General features: G+C 43.6%; 1 protein-coding gene across 2 annotated transcripts in view; it reads right to left on the bottom strand.

Moving 5' to 3' along the window:
- NLGN4X (neuroligin 4 X-linked) overlaps positions 1 to 23,120 on the bottom strand; it is an 822,821-nt gene that overhangs the window by 583,809 nt on the left and 215,892 nt on the right. For both annotated transcript variants that reach the window (XM_069204624.1, XM_069204623.1), the window contains one exon: positions 14,018 to 14,095. The gene's annotated coding sequence lies outside the window, so the exon portion shown is untranslated. The remainder of the gene's footprint in view (positions 1 to 14,017; positions 14,096 to 23,120) is intronic.

Raw genomic sequence — 23,120 nt, 5'->3', positions numbered from 1 at the left:
TTCTGCCACAGAAATGTGAGGAACATGTGTTTTTTTAGCCAAATTTTGAGGTTTGCAAAGGATTCTGGGTAACAGAACCTGGTCCAAGCCCCGCAAGTCACCCCTCCTTGGATTCCCCTAGGTCTCTAGTTTTCAGAAATGCACAGGTTTGGTAGGTTTCCCTAGGTGCCGGCTGAGCTAGAGGCCAAAATCTACAGGTAGGCACTTCGCAAAAAACACCTCTGTTTTTTTCCAAAATTTAGGATGTGTCCACGTTGCGCTTTGGGGTGTTTCCTGTCGCCGGCGCTAGGCCTACCCACGCAAGTGAGGTATCATTTTTATCGGGAGACTTGGGGGAACGCTGGGTGGTCCGAAATTTGTAGCTCCTCTCAGATTCCAGAACTTTCTGCCACAGAAATGTGAGGAACATGTGTTTTTTTAGCCAAATTTTGAGGTTTGCAAAGGATTCTGGGTAACAGAACCTGGTCCGAGCCCCGCAAGTCACCCCTCCTTGGATTCCCCTAGGTCTCTAGTTTTCAGAAATGCACAGGTTTGGTAGGTTTCCCTAGGTGCCGGCTGAGCTAGAGGCCAAAATCTACAGGTAGGCACTTCGCAAAAAACACCTCTGTTTTCTCCCAAAATTTAGGATGTGTCCACGTTGCGCTTTGGGGTGTTTCCTGTCGCCGGCGCTAGGCCTACCCACGCAAGTGAGGTATCATTTTTATCGGGAGACTTGGGGGAACGCTGGGTGGAAGGAAATTTGTAGCTCCTCTCAGATTCCAGAACTTTCTGCCACAGAAATGTGAGGAACATGTGTTTTTTTAGCCAAATTTTGAGGTTTGCAAAGGATTCTGGGTAACAGAACCTGGTCCGAGCCCCGCAAGTCACCCCTCCTTGGATTCCCCTAGGTCTCTAGTTTTCAGTAATGCACAGATTTGGTAGGTTTCCCTAGGTGCCGGCTGAGCTAGAGTCCAAAATCTACAGGTAGGCACTTCGCAAAAAACACCTCTGTTTTTTTCCAAAATTTAGGATGTGTCCACGTTGCGCTTTGGGGTGTTTCCTGTCGCCGGCGCTAGGCCTACCCACGCAAGTGAGGTATCATTTTTATCGGGAGACTTGGGGGAACGCTGGGTGGAAGGAAATTTGTAGCTCCTCTCAGATTCCAGAACTTTCTGCCACAGAAATGTGAGGAACATGTGTTTTTTTAGCCAAATTTTGAGGTTTGCAAAGGATTCTGGGTAACAGAACCTGGTCCGAGCCCCACAAGTCACCCCTCCTTGGATTCCCCTAGGTCTCTAGTTTTCAGAAATGCACAGGTTTGGTAGGTTTCCCTAGGTGCCGGCTGAGCTAGAGGCCAAAATCTACAGGTAGGCACTTCGCAAAAAACACCTCTGTTTTTTTCCAAAATTTAGGATGTGTCCACGTTGCGCTTTGGGGTGTTTCCTGTCGCCAGCGCTAGGCCTACCCACGCAAGTGAGGTATCATTTTTATCGGGAGACTTGGGGGAACGCTGGGTGGAAGGAAATTTGTAGCTCCTCTCAGATTCCAGAACTTTCTGCCACAGAAATGTGAGGAACATGTGTTTTTTTAGCCAAATTTTGAGGTTTGCAAAGGATTCTGGGTAACAGAACCTGGTCCGAGCCCCGCAAGTCACCCCTCCTTGGATTCCACTAGGTCTCTAGTTTTCAGAAATGCACAGGTTTGGTAGGTTTCCCTAGGTGCCGGCTGAGCTAGAGGCCAAAATCTACAGGTAGGCACTTCGCAAAAAACACCTCTGTTTTTTTCCAAAATTTAGGATGTGTCCACGTTGCGCTTTGGGGTGTTTCCTGTCGCCGGCGCTAGGCCTACCCACGCAAGTGAGGTATCATTTTTATCGGGAGACTTGGGGGAACGCTGGGTGGAAGGAAATTTGTAGCTCCTCTCAGATTCCAGAACTTTCTGCCACAGAAATGTGAGGAACATGTGTTTTTTTAGCCAAATTTTGAGGTTTGCAAAGGATTCTGGGTAATAGAACCTGGTCCGAGCCCCGCAAGTCACCCCTCCTTGGATTCCCCTAGGTCTCTAGTTTTCAGAAATGCACAGGTTTGGTAGGTTTCCCTAGGTGCCGGCTGAGCTAGAGGCCACAATCTACAGGTAGGCACTTCGCAAAAAACACCTCTGTTTTTTTCCAAAATTTAGGATGTGTCCACGTTGCGCTTTGGGGTGTTTCCTGTCGCCGGCGCTAGGCCTACCCACGCAAGTGAGGTATCATTTTTATCGGGAGACTTGGGGGAACGCTGGGTGGAAGGAAATTTGTAGCTCCTCTCAGATTCCAGAACTTTCTGCCACAGAAATGTGAGGAACATGTGTTTTTTTAGCCAAATTTTGAGGTTTGCAAAGGATTCTAGGTAACAGAACCTGGTCCGAGCCCCGCAAGTCACCCCTCCTTGGATTCCCCTAGGTCTCTAGTTTTCAGAAATGCACAGGTTTGGTAGGTTTTCCTAGGTGCCGGCTGAGCTAGAGGCCAAAATCTACAGGTAGGCACTTCGCAAAAAACACCTCTATTTTTTTCCAAAATTTAGGATGTGTCCGCGTTGCGCTTTGGGGTGTTTCCTGTCGCCGGCGCTAGGCCTACCCACGCAAGTGAGGTATCATTTTTATCGGGAGACTTGGGGGAACGCTGGGTGGAAGGAAATTTGTAGCTCCTCTCAGATTCCAGAACTTTCTGCCACAGAAATGTGAGGAACATGTGTTTTTTTAGCCAAATTTTGAGGTTTGCAAAGGATTTTGGGTAACAGAACCTGGTCCGAGCCCCGCAAGTCACCCCTCCTTGGATTCCCCTAGGTCTCTAGTTTTCAGAAATGCACAGGTTTGGTAGGTTTCCCTAGGTGCCGGCTGAGCTAGAGGCCAAAATCTACGGGTAGGCACTTCTCAAAAAACACCTCTGTTTTTTTCCAAAATTTAGGATGTGTCCACGTTGCGCTTTGGGGTGTTTCCTGTCGCCGGCGCTAGGCCTACCCACACAAGTGAGGTATCATTTTTATCGGGAGACTAGGGGGAACATAGATTAGCAAAACAAGTGCTATTGCCCCTTGTCTTTCTCTACATTTTTTCCTTCCAAATATAGGAGAGTGTGTAAAAAAGACATCTATTTGAGAAATTCCCTATAATTCACATGCTTGTATGGTCATCCCGGAATTCAGAGATGTGCAATTAACCACTGCTCCTCAGCACCTTATCTTGTGCCCTTTTTGGAAATGCAAAGGTTTTCTTGATAGCAATTTTTTACTCTTTATATTTCAGCAAATGAATTGCTGTATACCCGGTATAGAATGAAAACGCACTGCAGGGTGCAGCTCATTTATTGGCTCTGGGTTCCTCGGGTTCTTGATGAACCTACAAGCCCTATATATCCCCGCAACCAGAGGAGTCCAGCAGACGTAACAGTATATTGCTTTCCATAATCTGACATTGCAGGGAAAAGTTACAGAGTAAAACGTAGAGAAAAATTTATGTTTTTTTCACCTCAATTTCAATATTTTTCTTTTTCAGCTGTTATTTTCTGTAGGAAACCCTTGTAGGATCTACACAAATGACCCCTTGCTAAATTCAGAATTTTGTCTACTTTTCAGAAATGGTTAGGTTTCTGGGATCCAGCATTGGTTTCATGCCCATTCCTGTCACTGACTGGAAGGAGGCTGAAAGCACAAAAAATTGCAAAAATGGGGTATGCCCCAGTAAAATGCCAAAATTGTGTTGAAAAATTGGGTTTTCTGATTCAAGTCTGCCTGTTCCTGAAAGCTAGGAAGCTGCTGAGTTTAGCACTGCAAACCCTTTGTTGATGCCATTTTCAGGGGGAAATCCACAATCCTTCTTCTGCAGCCACTTTTTCTAATTTTTTTGAAAAAAACGAAATTTTCACTGTATTTTGGCCAATTTCTTGGCCTCCTTCAAGGGAACCCACAAAGTCTGGGTACCTCTAGAATCCCTAGGATGTTGGAAAAAAAGGACGCAAATTTGGCTTGGTTAGCTTATGTGGACAAAAAGTTATGAGAGCCTAAGCGCGAACTGCCCCAAATAGGCAAAAAAAGGCCTGGCACAGGAGGGGGAAAAGGCCTGGCAGAGAAGGGGTTAAAGATTTTTTTTGTATCTGATCCCAGTATATTGAGAACACAATCGCCAGAAAAACAGCGATGGAGATCAAAAAGCACAAGATCTGCAGCTTTTTCTCCACTTATGCTTACATGTCTTGGTCAGCTTCTAGGGAGCAATATGTTGAAAGGGCAGAATAACATGACTCCTCAAGATGCAAGGAGTCCATCTTTTATATCCCTCCCTTCCTTTTAATTGGGCATTCAACTATTCCTTCTCCTTCCACTTTCTTGTCAATGGAACATTCAGAATTTCCATCTGGTTCATTAAATCAGCTTTTGTTTTGTGTTGAAAGTTGTGATCATCCCTCTGTGAACCTTTGCTTAAGGGGCTCACCAATCACATTCCTCTACTCCCTGCTTGTTTTTCTGACCAACCACCTTTGGTATCTTTACTTCTGCTGGTTTATTTGCTGCTTCATGGTAGACTATTTCCGACTCCTGGGTCTCTTGTACCTGGCCACCAAGGGTGCACAGAAGGAGCCTGGAAGATTCAATTATCAGGTCTGTAACACCTGAATCATGGAGTTAGACATAGATGGTCCAACTTACTTGGACCTATCATGGTAAGCTGGCCAGTCTCCTAAAGCAACCCTCACCCTCAATCTTTCCTGATTTGCTTCACTTTGCTGCTGGTACCCAGGCACTTGATTTGAGTCAGGAGGTCAAGCTAGCTGGCTGTATCTGGAAAGGGATGCTCACATCTACATGCCTCTCTTTCAATGCCTCAGTCAGCAGCCTTTGTGATGTTGAAACAGCTCTGAACAGGGGGAGGCTAATGACAAGCCAGAAGGTGTTGTGCTTTGGTCAGAATTTTAGTCTTGGATCTCCACTGTCTTCCAAAATAAAAAACAAACAGCTTATATCCCACAGAAACACACATTCCAGTAAAGGGGGATTTAGAAAACCAAGTTAGATTTCTCGCCGTTGTTGTTTTGATTTATTGTAAAATGGTTACAGTGAACTGAACTCTCTTAGGAAAAGTCAAAAGTGACTCTCACCACAGATCTGCAAAATATTCTTAGTAGTTTACTACCTAAGTGGAAATACTTCATCTCATTTGCCTGGACCTTTCAATTAAAGGCCTCCCAGATAAAATCAAACATGTCAGGCCATAGAAAGTGAGTTCCTAACAAAGAAAGCAAGCTTCTCAAAACTAACTTAAACCTAAATCTCAGTGCCCTTTCTGGTGCGCTCGCGGAGGTCTTCTTTCCACATCAGTTTCAGAAATCACAAGCACTCTGGTGAGACATTACTATTCCCACCACTGGAGGGTCATCTAGATCTTTGGACTTGGCAAAGAGTGTAGTAGTCAGATTCATTCAACCAAAAATCAATTACATAAAACTATAAACAAATGTGGACACCATAAACAATTTAAGACTAAATCAAACTCCAAAGCTTTATTACAATCCCAAAATTAATATCATGTATATGGTGTGCAAAACTAAGTTATAAACATACATGAAAACCATTGGCTGACCAAAATGTCAAAAGATATTTAACCTACTAAACATCTGTCCTGCTAAACACTCTAAAAGGACGACATGGATCAGCAAAAACCACAATATGTACAATATCAGATCTCAAAAAAGATGATGGCGAGGTCAGTAAATCATCAAAATACAATTTTAAAAATCAATTGCGGAGCTGGGCCATCCTTATCTCTAACACAAATTTGGACCTGAATGTGTGGGAACGGGCTAACATATGCAGGCAAAAGGAAGACAACAATAATTTGGAAAAATCATCTAAGACAAGTCACTATAAAATGTGATGGTCTGAGTATCTAAGCTGAAAAGAAACATGAAGCCACATTTAGTTATACCTCTCCTCATGGGACAGCAGACAGGAGTACTTCATCAGACAGAACATTCACCTTTTCCCGACATCAGTAGACAGCAGCATCAGGACAGTGCAGAACACGGGCTGCACATAGAACAGATCAGCAGTTCTGAATTAATTGGACATAGTAGTACTGAACAATATAAGCAAATGGGGCAATTAAGACTACGAGAAGACTCATCAGAAGGCTTGGAGAAGACAGGAAGTGACACTAGCAGACTGAAGGCAGGAGTAGACAGACTCTGGCAGAGTTCTGGACAGAGTCTCGAAGTTTCAAAATCTCCCACTAATTAGAAATATCCATGGCCCTCTTGATTGGTCCTTCAGGTGGGCTCATCTTATGCACAAGACTCGGTGTCCAATGGTTGTTGATGCCACCATCAAGATGGCAACTAATCCAAATTTTCTTAGCAAAAGTGTGTTGTCATTTTTATGATTGCATACAGTTTCTGACAAATATTATAATTTCTAGTTGTTTATTACTTCAGAATTCTTTCTCACAACACACAAAATAAGCTAAGCCATTCTTACATGGGGCATATTAAAGTTTCCTGTCTTGTTCAAAAGCTAAAACAAATATTATTACATAGGTAGCACTGAAACATGTTCTTTGCCTTCAATACAATAGGACATATAACATCACGTTAACAACCTAGTGAAAATATTCAGGTCAGAGGGAACAGAATAGGCAAATAATTTCCTTTACTGCTGAAAGAATTAAACTATCAGGCCTAGTCAAGCTAAGAAAACCTAAATGCACATTAGTACAATTTATACATATCAATTATATTGTGCACCTTACAATGAAATCATATAAGCAAAGCAAATTATTTTATAGCAAACACTATAAATTACATTATTAGAACACAATTTAAACTTGCATTTATTTTTCTGCACATGTGTAACTCACGTTAATAAAATTAATGTAATTCAATCTAAGTACGATTAATTCATTTTCATTAAATACTTCACTTCTAATATTCATCTTGTAAAATACCTTCTGCATTATCTCATGTCAGTAATTCACTCAAATATAAATGCACAAAATCTTTCATTTTAAATGTGATGTCAAATATGAATGGCAGCCACTTTGGCCACCATATTTCAAACAAGCACCATTTAACATCTCTACATTAATTTCTCTATTAGACTTTTAAACTGAAGGTTTGTGAGTCACCATATGCTAACTTCTGTTGCACAAATGTATTAGTAAAATTTGATCTCTAACACCCTTTTGGCTGTGCTCAGAGATTAAGGAGAGAATTCTTTGTGCAGGGATTTAGGTACATCTATGGGAAAACTTGCCAAGTTTTCCTTCAGCAAGCAAATTGTTTGTGTTATCTGTACCATTGGACAAGTAATGCAGTTTTGCATCAAAATGTTTAGCACTGGCTTGCGCCATTCCTGAGCCCAGGACAGGCGCCATATTTATGGAATGGCCCAAGTCAGTGCAAAGGGTGGGCTAGCACAAACAAAATGACATTAGCCGGGTGCGGTGGCAGTAATGGAGAAGGGGGTTTTGCACCAAACAATGATGTTAGGCTGGTTAGAGGCAAAATAAATGCCTCTAAACAGCCTAGTGTCATTTTCTGATGCAAAACCATCCATACAACATGACTCCTGTCTTAGAAAAGGCAGGAGTCATGCCCACCACCCCAATGGCCAGCACAGGGGCCCAGTGTTCCCTGGGCATGGCCATTGCACCCTGTGGCATGCAGGGGGCTCCAAGTTGGGCCCCCAAGGGCACTTTAATAAAAATAAAAATACTTACCTATACTTACCATAATTACCTGGGATGGGGTCTCCCATCCTCTGGTGTCCCTCTGATGTGGGTGAGAGTGATCCTGGGGCTTGGGGAGGACACCTGTGGACCCATTCCATGGTGTTTAACCATGAAATGGGTCCACAGGTCCCCTAACGCCTGGTCTGACCCAGGTGTTAAAAAATGGGGCAAAGCAAGCTTTGCACCATTATTTAGCCCCTACTCCCACCCGTGTGTCATTTTAGTATGGGGGATAAATATGGGACTATGGGATTTGCACCATTTTTTGGGATGGGAATGCCTTCCTTGCATCTCATTGACGCAAGGTAGTTTCACGCATCTATAAATGGTGCAAACTCCAATATTTTGACGTTAGATGTGGTCTAACGTCAAAATATAAATATGGAGTTAGCTTTGCACTGAATTTTCATAAAAAAAAAAAATGCAAATGTGGCGCAATTGGGGTATAACTATGCCCCTAAGTATTTTTTCTCAACAAACTTTGATCCAGAGCAAGCGAGAAAAAAAATCACAAAAGGAAAGACAAAAGAAAAAAAAAGATGTAAAAACTGACAAATGATGGTAACAGAAACATTTTCCTTGAGGTCCCATGTTAACAAATAATTCTTAGGGGATGCAATTGGAAACATTCATCAGTTAATGATCGCAATATAACAGATGAATTTTATTCTGGTTGTTGCAGCTGAGTTTGGTGCACCTCCTTTACTATGAGCGGTTCATTGAAAAGTGTTTAAAGTTCGTAACTGCAACCAATGTTGTCTCCATAAGTGATGCCTCTCCATTGAGGACACTGAAAGGAAAGCGTATTTTTTAATTTGAAAGTTTCAGGAACCCTTAAAGTGGGCCACATGAGTTTTAGATAAGAGCCAATGAAGTGGAACTGTGTTGTGAAAATACAGCAATAAAGAACAAAAGAAAGATAGAAAATGCTGCTTGGAATATCTCTGACTCCACCATCAAAACATCACCCAGCACTAAGGTCATTCAGAGCCAACTAGAGACGCACCAGAAATGAAAAATCCAATAACTGTGATAGCAGTTATTTGTTTCACTCCGCAGCAATAAAAAAGTTACAACAATCTGGGAAATTACCAGGAGATGTGAGTTTCATAAATCACAGGTCGTGAAAATGTTTGCTTTTTGCTAGCAGAGGATGAAAGCGGTTATGACTAGCGGCTGTAATGTTATTCCTCATAATTAAAAGGCAGTATCTAGTGGTAATGATATCAGGGAGTTGGTGATTACTGACCTGGAACAGTTTATAATTGGAGCCCTGTTGTCAGACCTGGTCAGCTAACCATGGCTTCGTTCTATAGACCCTAAACCTAATCATCTGTAAAGCATGCCGATATCTCACTATGTTCTTAAAAGATCAGAGATACTCATCGGTGAAACACCTGGATCCGAAATGTTCCATTTAAAACTGGAATCCCATTGAAAATGCATTCTTCAGAGTGAAAAAGTGTGAGCTGAACTTTTCTTTCAGAAAAAGCAGCATTCATGGCCACCCAGAGGCTAAACATTCTAAAAACCTTTAATGCTTAGAAAAGCGCATACCTCAAATGGTAAACCTCTTGAATAGGGATTTATAGCTTTTTATAACAACGTGATTCATCGGTTTTTAGAAATAAAGGGTTAAATTCGAAAAGACTGGAGTTTGAGTGGGTGGGAAGGAGTCTTATAATAAACCTAGCTTACTCGCCAATTTGCTCCTGGAATTCAGGAGGACTACAAGAATAAATCACAGCAACATCTTCGTGAAATGGGCCTTAGTAATAGATGTGCTGGTCAAATCAATAGGTGAAGAGAGTAACATTGATGATGCTGTAGACGGTGGAGTTACACCGTAAGAAGCACTCTGATGAAAAATCGTATTATTTATTTACAAAAATGGAAAGTATTTGTAATGTAAGTTTATTAGACTTAAGTTCCATCTCAACATTAATGCATATACCCATCTTTGCATATTTAAAAGCATCACAACAATAAATGAAGTCAAAAGTGTTCAACCAATACTATAATAATCCTGCTGCAAAGTTAGCTGGAACTTCTATACGTGCTAATTTTCAAAGCACACTTTCATGGAGAGTAAAGTAAATGTTGGTGGGTAAGCTCAAGTGGAGTAAAATGTTATCACAGGCCGTAATGTAAAAAAAAAAAAAATGAAAACGTCCCCAGCCCTGGTTAGGTTGTGAAAAATGATGTAATGGGGTGTAGTAGGCATCTCACACCCTCGGCTTGGTGTCCCTGAGCCTGATGCCCTAAAGATAGCTGCACCCCTAGCCAGCTCAGGTCTGGCGAGGGCTCTTTACATTTCATGCTATCAATATTACAGAGGACATGCTGTTCCAGTACTGATTATCCATCTGCATGAAATAATGAACGAGCCCATGTCATGACAGAGAAAAGCGGATGAATAGACCCACAGGTGCCGCCTGAAGCAGCCCACTCATATCCTGCTTTTGAGATTTGAGTCATGGATTGGTTTCAACCTGACCTTCCCCGCTTTCTATAGCTGTCCAGGCTTTTAAATAAAAACAATGTTCTTTTCTTTGCCTTCAGCAGCAACAGTCATCCACTTTCTTTTCAAATACTCTCTCTTTGGTACTGACTCTTCCCAGAAAAAGAGTTATCTCGCTGCACAAGGTTATCTGTTCATTATCAACCTCTCCAGCATCAGTCTTTTAAAAAAAATAAAAAATAAAAAAAAACATTCTGCGAGAAAATCAAAACGTAGTCATATTACATTGGGGACGCGGCGTTATTGTTTATAACCACTAAAAGAGACAAGAGACATGCTCTCAGATTTGGCGATAGAGCCGGCCGCTGCTCCGCAATCTATCAGGAGTCCTCTAATGGGCCTGGACAGAATGATTACAGTTGAGATTATTTAGAGCTATCCATCTGTTTTCACAGCGCAGCAGAAACTGTATGTGTGCTTCTTTGCAATTTAGCAGATGGTGCAGTGAAATCGTCAAGTATTTTTTTGTCAGCTGCTCCGGCTGTCAATCACGAATACAGTCCAACTGATGGTTTATTGCCAGAAGCGGTGAGATTGCATTTTTTAGCTAGGTACGGGCTCGGCAGATGAGTATGGGTTCATAGGGACACAGGAACTTGATAGTCAGCGTGGATTAATGTGTTCAGATAATAGGAAATGAAGGGTAAAAATCTTAGTTACAATGGCAAAAGAATGGAATCCTTCTGTAATTTAGTACAGCAAGGCAGAGCATTTTACTTTCGAAAATCCCGAAAGTTAAGTTCATGGATGGACTAGAGAAAGAGTTGAATTTCCTACCCCCTACGGAAAATGTTATCTGCACCTTAGTTGAATGTAAATCCGATTGTGGGAGTGTGGGCTGCTCACAGCTGTTTAACAGGCTTTCTTGTAATCAGTCACAACTCGTGTCTGTTTTTAAACCATTCTGATTAACTGTGGAGAAGCCATACAATAGGTAGGTCTGCCAAACTCTCTCATGGCCCATCCATTCCTTCATGAACTGTGGGTAATTGGATGGGCGTGGAGTTAGCCACGTGCTGTGGAGCACACCTAACAACAGTACATAATAAAAAAGAAAAAAGGAAAAGAAACAGTGAACATTAGTCTTCAATTTCCCGGTTTTAATTTGAAAAGGTGGGTTTTAGACTATTACAGCAGTATAACAAAAATAAACTATGTTAATAAGTGCACGTGATTGAGTGATTTGTTGTCACAAGATGAGCCTGAATGATGATTGAACTGAATGTCAAGAATGGCGGTGTGAAATGAGTGTGATTTTAATTACATATTTTATTTTATTTAGATACCTGGTGAGGATGTCCTTTTACTATCACTCTTCAATCGTGTTTGATACGGTAAAATGCAATGCTAGAGACTTCTAACTAAAAGAACAGTTATAATTAAAATCTATTTAGTAATGGTTTAGTTCTTGAACTGCCTTGTTTTTTTGTCTTTTTAGAATGACAGTTCAACCAACTACTTTTTAGGTCAAGCATGCAAGCGCTTTGACCTGTTGCAATCTATCTGTGGGCTTTTAACCACGCCCACCTCACGCCCATCACTATCACTCGTTCATTGGCTTTCCTTTCAAAAATTGTTTGTTATCATTCAGCTCTCTATTTGATGTCTTGGATCTTTTCATCTGATGCATCATTACTGAGCCATGAATATTGGTAGACATTCATTCTGCTTATTTTGTGTGATAAACACTGATTAAGAGAGGTGAACGTGTGCATGACACTTCTGTTCAGTAGTGCGGCTGTGGTGAGGGTTTCACACTCAGATGTTGCAAGCTTAGGCAGCCATTTTATGTTGGAAGGAAATTATTTGTCTCTATGGGTCTCCTACAGATTTCTGTGTGAAGTAAATTAAAGCATCCATGCCAACACCATCGTTTTAGTAGGACTTGTTTTAGTTATAAGAACTAAGACATTTTCAAGGGGAAATAGTTCAGCTTTTTGAACAAAATGTGAGATTATTCATATGTTTACTTTCAGTAGTTTTTGCAGTGGACATTTAGGCCGTCATTACGAGGCTGGCGGTCATGAGACCGCCAGCCTCGCCGTGGCAGTCCTCCCGCCGCTGAGACGTCGGTAACAACAGCCACATTGCGAGTTGTGGGGCTTGGCAGATGCCAAGCCTCCACAACTCTGCCTGGCCTGCTGGTGAGAACCTCCAGCACGGCGGAAGTCCTCAGCCTGCCTGCCTGGTTACAAGGCTGCAAACCGCCAGGCTTTCCTTGGCAGTCACCCTGCCACGAAAACCATGGTGGACACGCACCTGGCGACAGGAATATCCATTCCTGTCGCTGGCACACACATGCACACATGTCCCCACACATGCACACATCCACCCCACCAGTCCACACACTCACAAACACCCCCACCCCTTCACACATGGATGCATTCACATACACAACCATTCTGCATACGCATACATCTACAGACACCCCCACTCACCCGCATTCATCCACTCAGACACTCCCATACACACGCACATACATGAATACACACATTCACATTCACTCACATAAATGCACACATTCACCACCCCCCTCTTCAGACACGCACACACACACCCACATGCACAGCCACCCTCCCCCCCTTTCAGATGCCCACTTACCTTCTCCGTTGAGGAGGATGTCTAGGAGGGGATGGGTCCTGGCGGTCTTGCATCACCAGCACCACACCAGCAGTACTCTGCCAAGCCATATTACAGCTTGTAATACGGTGGGCGGAGTCCTGCTTCTGTGGCGGCTCTGGCGATGCACCTGCCACTTCAGAGTCAGACTTCCGCCCAGAAATGGGCAGAAGTCCTCCAAGGACTCCTAATATGGCGGGCAAAAGAACTGCAGTGGCTTCGTAATGAGGGCCTTACTGTTTGGCTGCCAGGGGATGAAATGCAGGTAAGATTCTTGGTACATCGCACAGTGCGTTCACTTAAAAAAGAGCAGGAACTTTATCTGAGGGGTTTCATTTTTGAAGAGATTAAAGCCTCTGCTAAGCAAACAGTGCTGGGTGTAGTCAATGACAGTAACATCAATTACATAACGAAAATACTAATCGATACCCAAATATAAATATATTGTTCATTACCCGAAATAGCATTAAGTGATATACAGGTTTAAAGTATTTCAGATAACGCTATATGCTGCTTGTTGATGCATCTAATGAAGACCATATAATAGGTGTCTCCTCGTCTTTAATTTATTTACTTCAACATATTTTGGTTACAGTCTTCAGATACCACACACCAGAATGATATGCGTCAACATGTTGCAAACGAGTAACCTTCCTCTCAAGAACATTTACACTACGCACTAGACTGTTTCCTGGTCTGATCATCTCACAGAGTATTAATTTACCTATTGTGTGTAGCTCATTTTCATTGGTTAGAATGCTGTAGAGATTGTACCAATTGTTGTGTTTGGTGGTTAGGACTTTTATTTTTTGTTCCTCCTTTGAAAAATCATATCAAAGTGTTCAAATTGTTTTTTTAAATACTTTTCTGGTCCTTCAGTAGGTAAGTATCTACATGCTTGCAATTATTGTATTTACGTTATGCATAGAATGTTTAGCTATTCACAATTACTACTGTAAATAAAGTACCAATCAGCAATGAATCTCGGTCCCCACTTCGTCCCTGCTGTTGCTCGTGATGTTCCAACGTTTGGCCACATACCTCCATGAAGCAAGAAATTTAATATGCAACACTTTAAAAAATTGACGAGTGTTCAGTAGCGTTAAATTCTACATCAATTATTGCATTGATTCGCCTTACCTGGGAAAAATACTGAAATGTAAATCCTCAAATAAATAGTTCTTCTTACTCTTGTTGATTTTTGTAGAGTTAACACATCTTCAGTGAGGGACATGTAAAGGAACATGATATAAACAAGTTATTAACATAATTGCAAGGAAACCTGCCAAATAGTAAGACATTGCTACAATGGTGCTAAATTAAATATTTCATGGACCAATGCTCAAGGGAACTTTCATACGTTGTCAATCCATAATAGACACTGTCCAGCCTACTTCTTATTTATGGCAATACACATGCACATATTATCATTTAAATGCTGAAATCGAAAATTCATCAGGCTTCTACACTTACTTATAAGCGTGAAGATGAAATGCCCAAAACCAGTCAATTTAGGTCTTATATTATGTAATTTAACATCAGTATTTTTTGTTCTGTTAGTCTTTTCATTTCCCATACATATTCAGCTAATAAGTCAGATATGCACATTATGTGAGAACATCATTGTCCATGCTATTTCACAGTAAATTAATCATAAATATGGTCAATACAGTTTTTAAATGGTTCACATATTCGACAAATCATTTTTTAAGAGGATTATTTTTATTTTCCCCACGTCCTGATTTACTTGAGGGGTTCTACATTTTCAATATCTTTTGAAGAGTCATGAGAAACAATATCTGATCCTTCAAAAATGTTAGTAGGTCAAGCTAAATGTACATTTTGCCAGCATAATCCATGTAATTTGGGGAATTTTGTGTTATGCTAATTACACAACACTCTTTAAATTATGCTGTTACACCACTTATCGTAATTATGTACCATTTACTTTAAAAATGTACCAGAAACACACTGAAACAACAGAATGAATGCTGCTGTTGTTTGTGATGCTTTTCTTTAAATTAATTCTTATGCCGAAAGTTGATGCAAGGATGCATTTTATGCTGAAATATAGAGAAAAATGACAAGTTCCCATTTCACTTAATTATGACTATTTTTTATCAAGATTTAATCATTTCTATTAGCCCTAGATCTGACATCACTGCAAAGTGTTCTATTAATAGATGTTGAGAGTGAACAATGCATTATTTGGAACACTGTGAATAGAGGTACCCACCGGCATAACATAGCAAGTGACTGAGCCAATCACTGGGCAAGGATTTGCAGAAACTGTGTTATCATCCTGAAATAACTGCAGTCTGACTTTTAATGCAATATGTTTCATGTTATGTCATATGGAAATCCATGAATGAAACACAATCCATAGGATAATCTTAGAGTACACCACACTAAACAAGCAAATGACTCCGACAATTGCATTTAGAATTTGATTGCAGTATACCTGTATGGATAGAAATGTTTTGCTGAAACCTCCAATGTTTCATGCAATAAAAGACAAAGGGGGTCATTCTGACCCTGGCGGTCATGGACCGCCAGGGCCAACGACCGCGGGAGCACCGCCAACAGGCTGGCGGTGCTCCCATGGGCATTACCACCGCGGTAAGAAACGGGAAACCGGCGGTGTCCCGCCGGTTTCCCGCTGCCCAAGGGAATCCTCCATGGCGGCGCTGCAGGCAGCGCCGCCATGGGGATTCCGACCCCCTTACCGCCAGCCTGGCTCTGGCGGTTTTGACCGCCAGAACCTGGCTGGCGGGAACGGGTGTCGTGGGGCCCCTGGGGGCCCCTGCAGTGCCCATGCCAATGGCATGGGCACTGCAGGGGCCCCCTAACAGGGCCCCACCAAATCACGACGGGTGCAACTGCACCCGTCGCACCCCTTCCACTCCGCCGGCTCCATTCGGAGCCGGCATCGTCATGGAAGGGGGTTTCCCGCTGGGCTGGCGGGCGGCCTTCTGGCGGTCGCCCGCCAGCCCAGCGGGAAACTCAGAATGACCGCCGCGGTCTTTCGACCGCGGTATGGTCTTCTGGCGGTTCCCGCCAGGCGGGCGGCTTCCGCCGCCCGCAGAGGTCAGAATGACCCCCAAAATGTTTGACTAGCACCACATGCAACTGAAACAGTGTCCAAAGTACACTTTCACCATTAGGGAACAGCAATATGTTGGGGCTTATTCTCCATGGCGACTTATAATATTTCACAAGAATATCATAGTTCAACACAGAAAAAAACAGGAAACATTTATATAAACTTGATATATTATTGAGCTGTACTCAGGTTAAACAATATTTCTGATTGGCTAATGCATGCAGCAAATTACCTCAAAAGGCATAAAGATTGTTCACAAATACAGAACTGTAATTGTACAGTAGCAAAGTTAGTTGAGAAGTATTTCTCCTCATTTTCTACAAAGAGCTGAGCGCAATATTTTTCAACTATTTCCTGCTTGTGTGAGCTATGCTGATGGAAGCCCTGGGGAGATTATCTGCAGGTCAGGGGTTTGAAAAGGGTATGTAGCAAATCATTAGTCTTTCTCTTTTTCTTTGTCTAAGTTAGCATCCTGTTATGTCTCTATTTGGATAATATTAATTAAATTAGCTAGCATTCATCATGGTTACCCTTTCTATTGACTGATACCTAGTTTTTTACATCTGTATGTTTGTATGATTCAGGAATAATTCTTCTTTTGTCAATATGAAACTAATAAGCTCACTACATTTTTGGATCACACCACTGATTGAACATGCAATATTTTTATGACATAAACTTAAATGCAAAGACATTTGTTGTCACTGTATGTAAACATTATGAACTACATTTAGGCCTTCAATACGAGTTTGGCACTCACTGGACCACCATGCTGGCAGGAGCAGCCGGACCACCTCCAGGCCTGTGGTTCAGACGGCCATATTACCACCCTGGTGGTGATCTAACTGTAACACAGCAAATTCCCTGCCAGTACCACCAGTGCAGGCTGACCACCGACGGCGGTGGCCACCTCCATGCCGGCGGTAGGCACTTCACTGCCCACCATACTACGAGTTAGCAGACCACCCCAATTTCTGGGGCGGTCTGACCTCCCCGAAAAGCCTGGCGGAAGCGACCAGTACATAAGGAGACACTCACCTCCAGGGAGACAGACGAGTCAGCGGCAGCCTTGGAACTTGAACTGGAAGCCTTCCCTATGCTGTACCATGCCATTCACCTACAGGACCAGCAACGGCTTCGAAGCTGACAACCGTAAGTACACCCGCCTAGCACACAATGGAGGGAAGAGGAAAGTCACACATCCACATGCAACACACACACCCGGCACGGGCTGCAACGGTCACACACGCAAACCAAAACCCGTACCGATACACACACACACATCCACAGACGAACATGCACACACAAACTACATACATGCACAACCAAAACACACACACACACCGTGCCCAACACACACGTCACTCACACCCATCTTGACGCAAAACAAATGAACTTTACCTCACATACACCCACCCACAGCAACCCACACTCAATATTCCACAAAAGTATCGTAAACTTTTGCAGAAAGGTCCACAAAGCATATACACTTGACAACATAATCTGCATGGCAAAAGTAACATACAAAACAACCAATTCAGAAGGCTCAGACATCCATGCAAAGGCACAGTACTAAAGCCATTTACACACAGCATACTAATCACTCCACACATGCATCAAAGTACACACCCACGCAAGCAAAAAAACAGAGCATTCACATACGCACCAATCCAAACACATAACATTGATTACACTGCCCAAGTATTGGATCCAACCAATGCAGCTATACAGTTACCTAGCATATACATGGATAAAAAACTGCATCCAAATATATGAGTAACAGAAGCATGTAGATTGAAAAGCTGTACAAATATGAGAAATTGTCACCAACGTTGTTTGTTGGGCAGATGTATTCAAGATTTGTCAATAAATAAAGTACTATATACATGAGTGGGCCATTGGCCAGTCCAAGGACACACATGTCCCACAGGCACACAGGGCCAGTCAATTGGCCCAACTTCACTCCTGGCAGCCTCATGGCCTCCACAGGACAGGGACATCAATGGTGCAGGCAGGCACCTCAGAGGTCGGGGGTGGGGGTGGTGGCAGGGTTTAGGTTTGGAATGGGGGTCCTTGGACTTAGGTTTGGGAAGGGGTGGGATTTGGGATTACTTTTTGATGGAGGGGGAGTGGGTTTGGATCTGAGGGTGTGAGTGGATTCTATTATTTAAATGAGGGATGCTTTTTGGCTGGGGGAGGGGCATGGGAAACAAGGGTGTCATGGGAGGGCTGGGAGCTGGAGGGACTGGGCTTGGGGAGGGCAATATGACACTCAGGGACACCATGGGGTGGGACTGGATCAGGGAACAGGTCAAGGTGGGCAAGGATGGAGTGCTTGTGGGACATGTAGGTGTGCTGAGCTTGGATGCACGTGTATGCAAAGTTTGCTTGTGTGAGGTGGATGAATGTTGAGTATCTGAGTGGGGGCATTTATGTGTCTTGGGCGGAGGGGGGAAGAGAGGCTGGGAGAAGACAGACAGGTTGTTTGAGTGTATGTTGGGGTGGTGTCTGCAAGCAAGGTGGGTGTGCTGCATGTGGTCATGATGGTGGTTGTGGTGAGTGTGGATGTGGTGTGTGAGGTGCATGTCTGCATGTCTGCTGTTGCAGTGACTGTTGGAAAGATTGAACTGGTGGCAGGATCTGGGAGTGAGGATGCAGAGCAGGCAGGTGTGAGTGGCTATGAAACTGTGAGACAGGAGGTGGTGGGGGAGACAGTGGAGGGAGAGGCTATCGTTGTGTTTGCTGGTGGGTGTTGAGTGTGTGCATGCTTGTGGTGCGACTTGTGGTGCCTGTGTTTGTCTTTGCGTACCTTGTCTGTTGCACTAGGTGAATGCTGATCTGAATGTGTGATTTGGATAGGTGAGGGGAGAAGGTTCTGGGATTGGGCACAGGTAGCTGGAGGGGGGACTGAAGAAGTAGGGACACTGGCTGCCGTCAAAGGGGGGGCGAAAGCCTGAAATCACCTCTGTAGGCAGCTAAGGCACCGTGAACACCTAACACCTTCCAGGTAGTCATTGGTTTGCTGCATCTGGGATGCCAGGCCCTGGATGGCATTCACAATGGTTGACTGCCCCACAGAGATGGATCTCAGGAGGTCAATAGCCTCCTCATTGAGGGCAGCATGGCTGACTGGGACAGAGGTGCCTGCAGCAAAGGAGACGCCCACCCGCCTGGTGAGAGGGCACAGGCAACTGGGTGATGAGCTACTGGGAGAGCGGTGCTGTAAGGGGGGTGGCTGACAAGGATGTTGCTGGGCTGGTCCCGGAAGGGTCCACCACAGCCAGGAAGCTTCCATCAGAGGAGGAATCAGATTCAGATGTTGCAGTTCCTGTCTCTTCTGTAATGCTCCCCTCCCCCTCCAACCCACTGGTCCCCTTGGAGGCAGTGGACTCTGCCTCCTGGGTTCCATGGGCTGCAGCCTCCCTACTTGCCAGTGCCCCTACTCTATCACCTGCTGATGCTAATGTGCACAAGGACAGTAGAGGACAAGGAAGGAAGGTGAGGGAGAAGGAAAGGGAGCATTGGTCAATACCAACACATCTAGCACATATGACCATCACTTTACCCCATTTACAAAGGTCATTACAGAATGCAGAGTCAATTACCTGGCCATAGATTGCCTACTCACAACATGAGACCCTGAAATATGAAGGCTCGACCATCGTTCATTGACAACACTACACTGGTCCTGCTGCAGACTGTCATGAATCAATAAACCATGGTTGGGAGTGTACTAAGGGACACCTTCACTTACTCCATTACAGTGTCTGACTAATCTACATTTGCCTGTACATACCACATAGATATGGGAAACAGCTCTACATGAGTTTCACTATGGTACAGTTTACTCATACGATGTAACCCTCTACATTTGGAGACATGCAATGGAAATCACGGCTACCTATCTAACATACTAATTAGCCTTAAAACAATGATGTCAGCTTCATACCCTAGCATGGATTCCTTACACATCCTCCATTCATTGGCAAACCTATCTAATCACTTTAGAAGTCAATACAACATGTAGAACACTATGAGTACTCACCCCCTTGTAGCTGCTGTGCTGCCCTCAAGTGCCTAGCCAGCTCTGGGTAGGCCACCACCAGTATGCTGGCCATTAAGGGGGTCAGGGTCCGACGGGTACTCCTCCCTCGTTGGGAGGACATCCCCAGCTGGGCCTTCATGATCTTCTGGGCCCAGCGTCTCAGGTCCTCCCAACGCTTCCTGCAGTGGGTGCTCCGCCAGCTATAGATTCCAGGGTCTGCACTTCCTTGGTGATGGCAAGCCATAGTCCCTTCTTCTGATGGGCACTGGCCTGAATGGGAGACACAGAGAGAAGGGCACATTTATGTAGACATATCATGCAGCAACTGTAATGGACTACATACTGCATACATCTCACATTCATACTAGGCATGACACATACCTATTTGCGCATCATGCTTGTCCGACGCAACACTCTCCAATGGGCATACAGCATACACACATTCACCTACATACAACCATGTCATATCAAAAATAAACAATTACTAACCACCTGCTTGTCTGGAGCCCCATACAACTGTCAATACAGGGGTAAGACCCCATCTACAAGCTTTTCTAGTTCTTCTGGTGTGAAGGCAGGGGCCCTATTCACTGTAGAACATGCCATTGTGGCTTCCAGATACAGGACACAGCAGCTCATGCAGTGGAAGTCTTGATGGCTGGAGAGTCAGGAGTCAAGTGAGATGGGCTATAGAAAATTGTGGTCACGGCAACGGCAGTCTGCACTGTCACACCTGGCGGAGATCATCATTGGCCCCTGTTCCCCATAGACATCAATGTTATCCAAAGTGGAGTTGCACTGCGGTTGCCTTACGCCATGACGACTAACGCCGGTGGAATGAGGTCACTTCAATCTGTCCTCTGCATGCAGGACAGGCAGCTGCCATTTTACAAATCTATGGTACATTGTACAGTATTTAATGTGCGTCATTGCTCGATCTGGCAAGGTACATGCCACGCACAAGACGTTGTGAATGTGGTTATTGAAAATTGTTGTGAGTAATACAATTTGTCTCATAATTAAATACTGTAGTCCAAACTGTCACAGCTTAGGAAGTGTAAAAATCCATATGATGTCAGTACATTCAATAAACCTGTCTCCATGTGTTGTAAAGCTATGATGTGGTCAATTATGATTAGTAAAGGGGGTTGTCTTAGATGTCTGAATTGTATTTTGAAGTATTTCATAGCAGAGAAGCCAAATAGGTAGCACGTGAAGTGGAAATAACAGCATTGATGTCACAATCGGGGGTTACAACGTGTATGCGTTGTTACACTTGTGTTGTTTGCTATGTCTAGATATGACCAATGTGAAGGTTGAGGAATGCATCAGTGTTCCGGCCCCTAATTGACCTTGCAACCATGCAAGAACAACCTATTTTACTCACCTATCGTCTGAACCGTTTGACAGTCAGGGAACTGTAGACCCAGTTGGAGCCAGATCTACTGCCTGCTATAAGTAATCCTTATGCTATTCCTCCAACTGTGGAGGTGCTTTCAATGCTCCAGTTTTTGGCCACTGGCTCATTTCAGGTAACAGTGGGCTTGACAGCAGGTATGCCTCAGCCAATGTTCAGTAAAGTGTTGAAGGATGTCCTGTCTGCCTTGCTTAGGCATCATGGCAGCTACATCAAATTCCCCCAAAAGGGGACATATACCTCATGTGATTGGGGCCATTGATGGCACCCATATTGTATTGGTTCCTCCCAGGAACAATGAACAAGTGTATAGAAACAGGAAAGGTTTTCATTTCAATAATGTGGAGGTGGCGTGTCTTGCAGATCAGTACATCTCCCACGTGACTAACAAGTTTCCTGGGTCTGTGCATGACTCCTATATTCTGAGGAACAGCAGTGTCCCACACATGATGGCACAGCTACAGAAAGAGAGAGCATGGCTCATTGGTGAGTATGATTTGTGCATTTAGTCACTGTCACTTCATCTATCTTTTCCCTTCTCTTCAGAGAATAGCAGAACTGTTATGCATGTTTCCACTATTCCCAGGTGACTCTAGGTACCCTAACCTATCCTGGCTGTTTACACCGGTTGGAAATCCCAGACAGAGGGTGACTATTGCTACAATGAGGCACATGGCCAGACTAGAAGAGTGATAGAGAGGACTTCCGGCCTTCTGAAATCAAGATTTCAGTGTTTGCACATCTCTGGTGGTCCCCTGGTCTACTCCCCTCAAAAGGTCTACCAGATAGATGTGGCTTGCTGCATGCTCCACAACTTGGCCCTGAGAAGGCACATTCCATTACTTGAAGAGGAGGGAGTATCCAATTCACCGGTGGCAGAAGAAGGAACACTAGACAGTGATAAAGATGGGGAGGAGGATGATGTGTACTCGAGAACTCAGCTGATTCAGCAGTACTTCCAATGACAGTCAGGTAGATTTGTGGCTTTATTTTGCTAATATTATCCTGAAGAGCAGCGTGGCTGCTGTTAGTAACCTTTCTATAGTGTGAGTACTGTTCAGACTCAGTTACTTACTTCAGTACACTTTGCTGTACAGGAAGGACATATTCAGCTAAAGTACTACTGCCTTTGATATGTTTCCTCTGTATGAGTGTGTTCTAAAATTGTCCCAAACCATTTTTTACACTGATATTGTGATAATTATGAAGTGATGTTTGAAATGTACCTTTATAACTGATGTCCTAACACATCCCCTCAGAGAAATGACTCTCACTGACTGTTCCCCGAGCACTGGATGTCATTCTGGAGAAGGTAGCATACAGACAATAGAGCTAGGCTGTAATCTTAGTATGTGTAATGAGGCCAATACTGAGGTTGTGTGATGCGTGTAGTCCTGTGAATTATTTGTAATGTGTTGTATTTTGTGTACAAGATGCCTGCGATTGTAGTTTGTTATAATAGACAGGATCATGGAGTGTAGTATTTATTTGGTAGTATTGTGTATGTCATGTCTGTTTTACACGTTTCACAGGTGTTGTAGTGTTGACTACTGAGTTCCCATGCCTTTCTGCTACATGATTTTACAAAGATGTGTTAGATGGGGAATGGTGACAAGCAGTTACACAGAGGATGAGAACCCCAACCTGGCAGTACAATGGATTAAACCTGATGTTTACT

This window comes from Pleurodeles waltl, chromosome 8 (genome assembly GCF_031143425.1).
Source record: "Pleurodeles waltl isolate 20211129_DDA chromosome 8, aPleWal1.hap1.20221129, whole genome shotgun sequence".
In the NCBI taxonomy this organism is placed as follows: Eukaryota; Metazoa; Chordata; class Amphibia; order Caudata; family Salamandridae; genus Pleurodeles; species Pleurodeles waltl.
The sequence above is the reverse complement of the archived record's forward strand: the minus strand, read 5'-3'. Positions and strand labels throughout refer to the sequence as shown.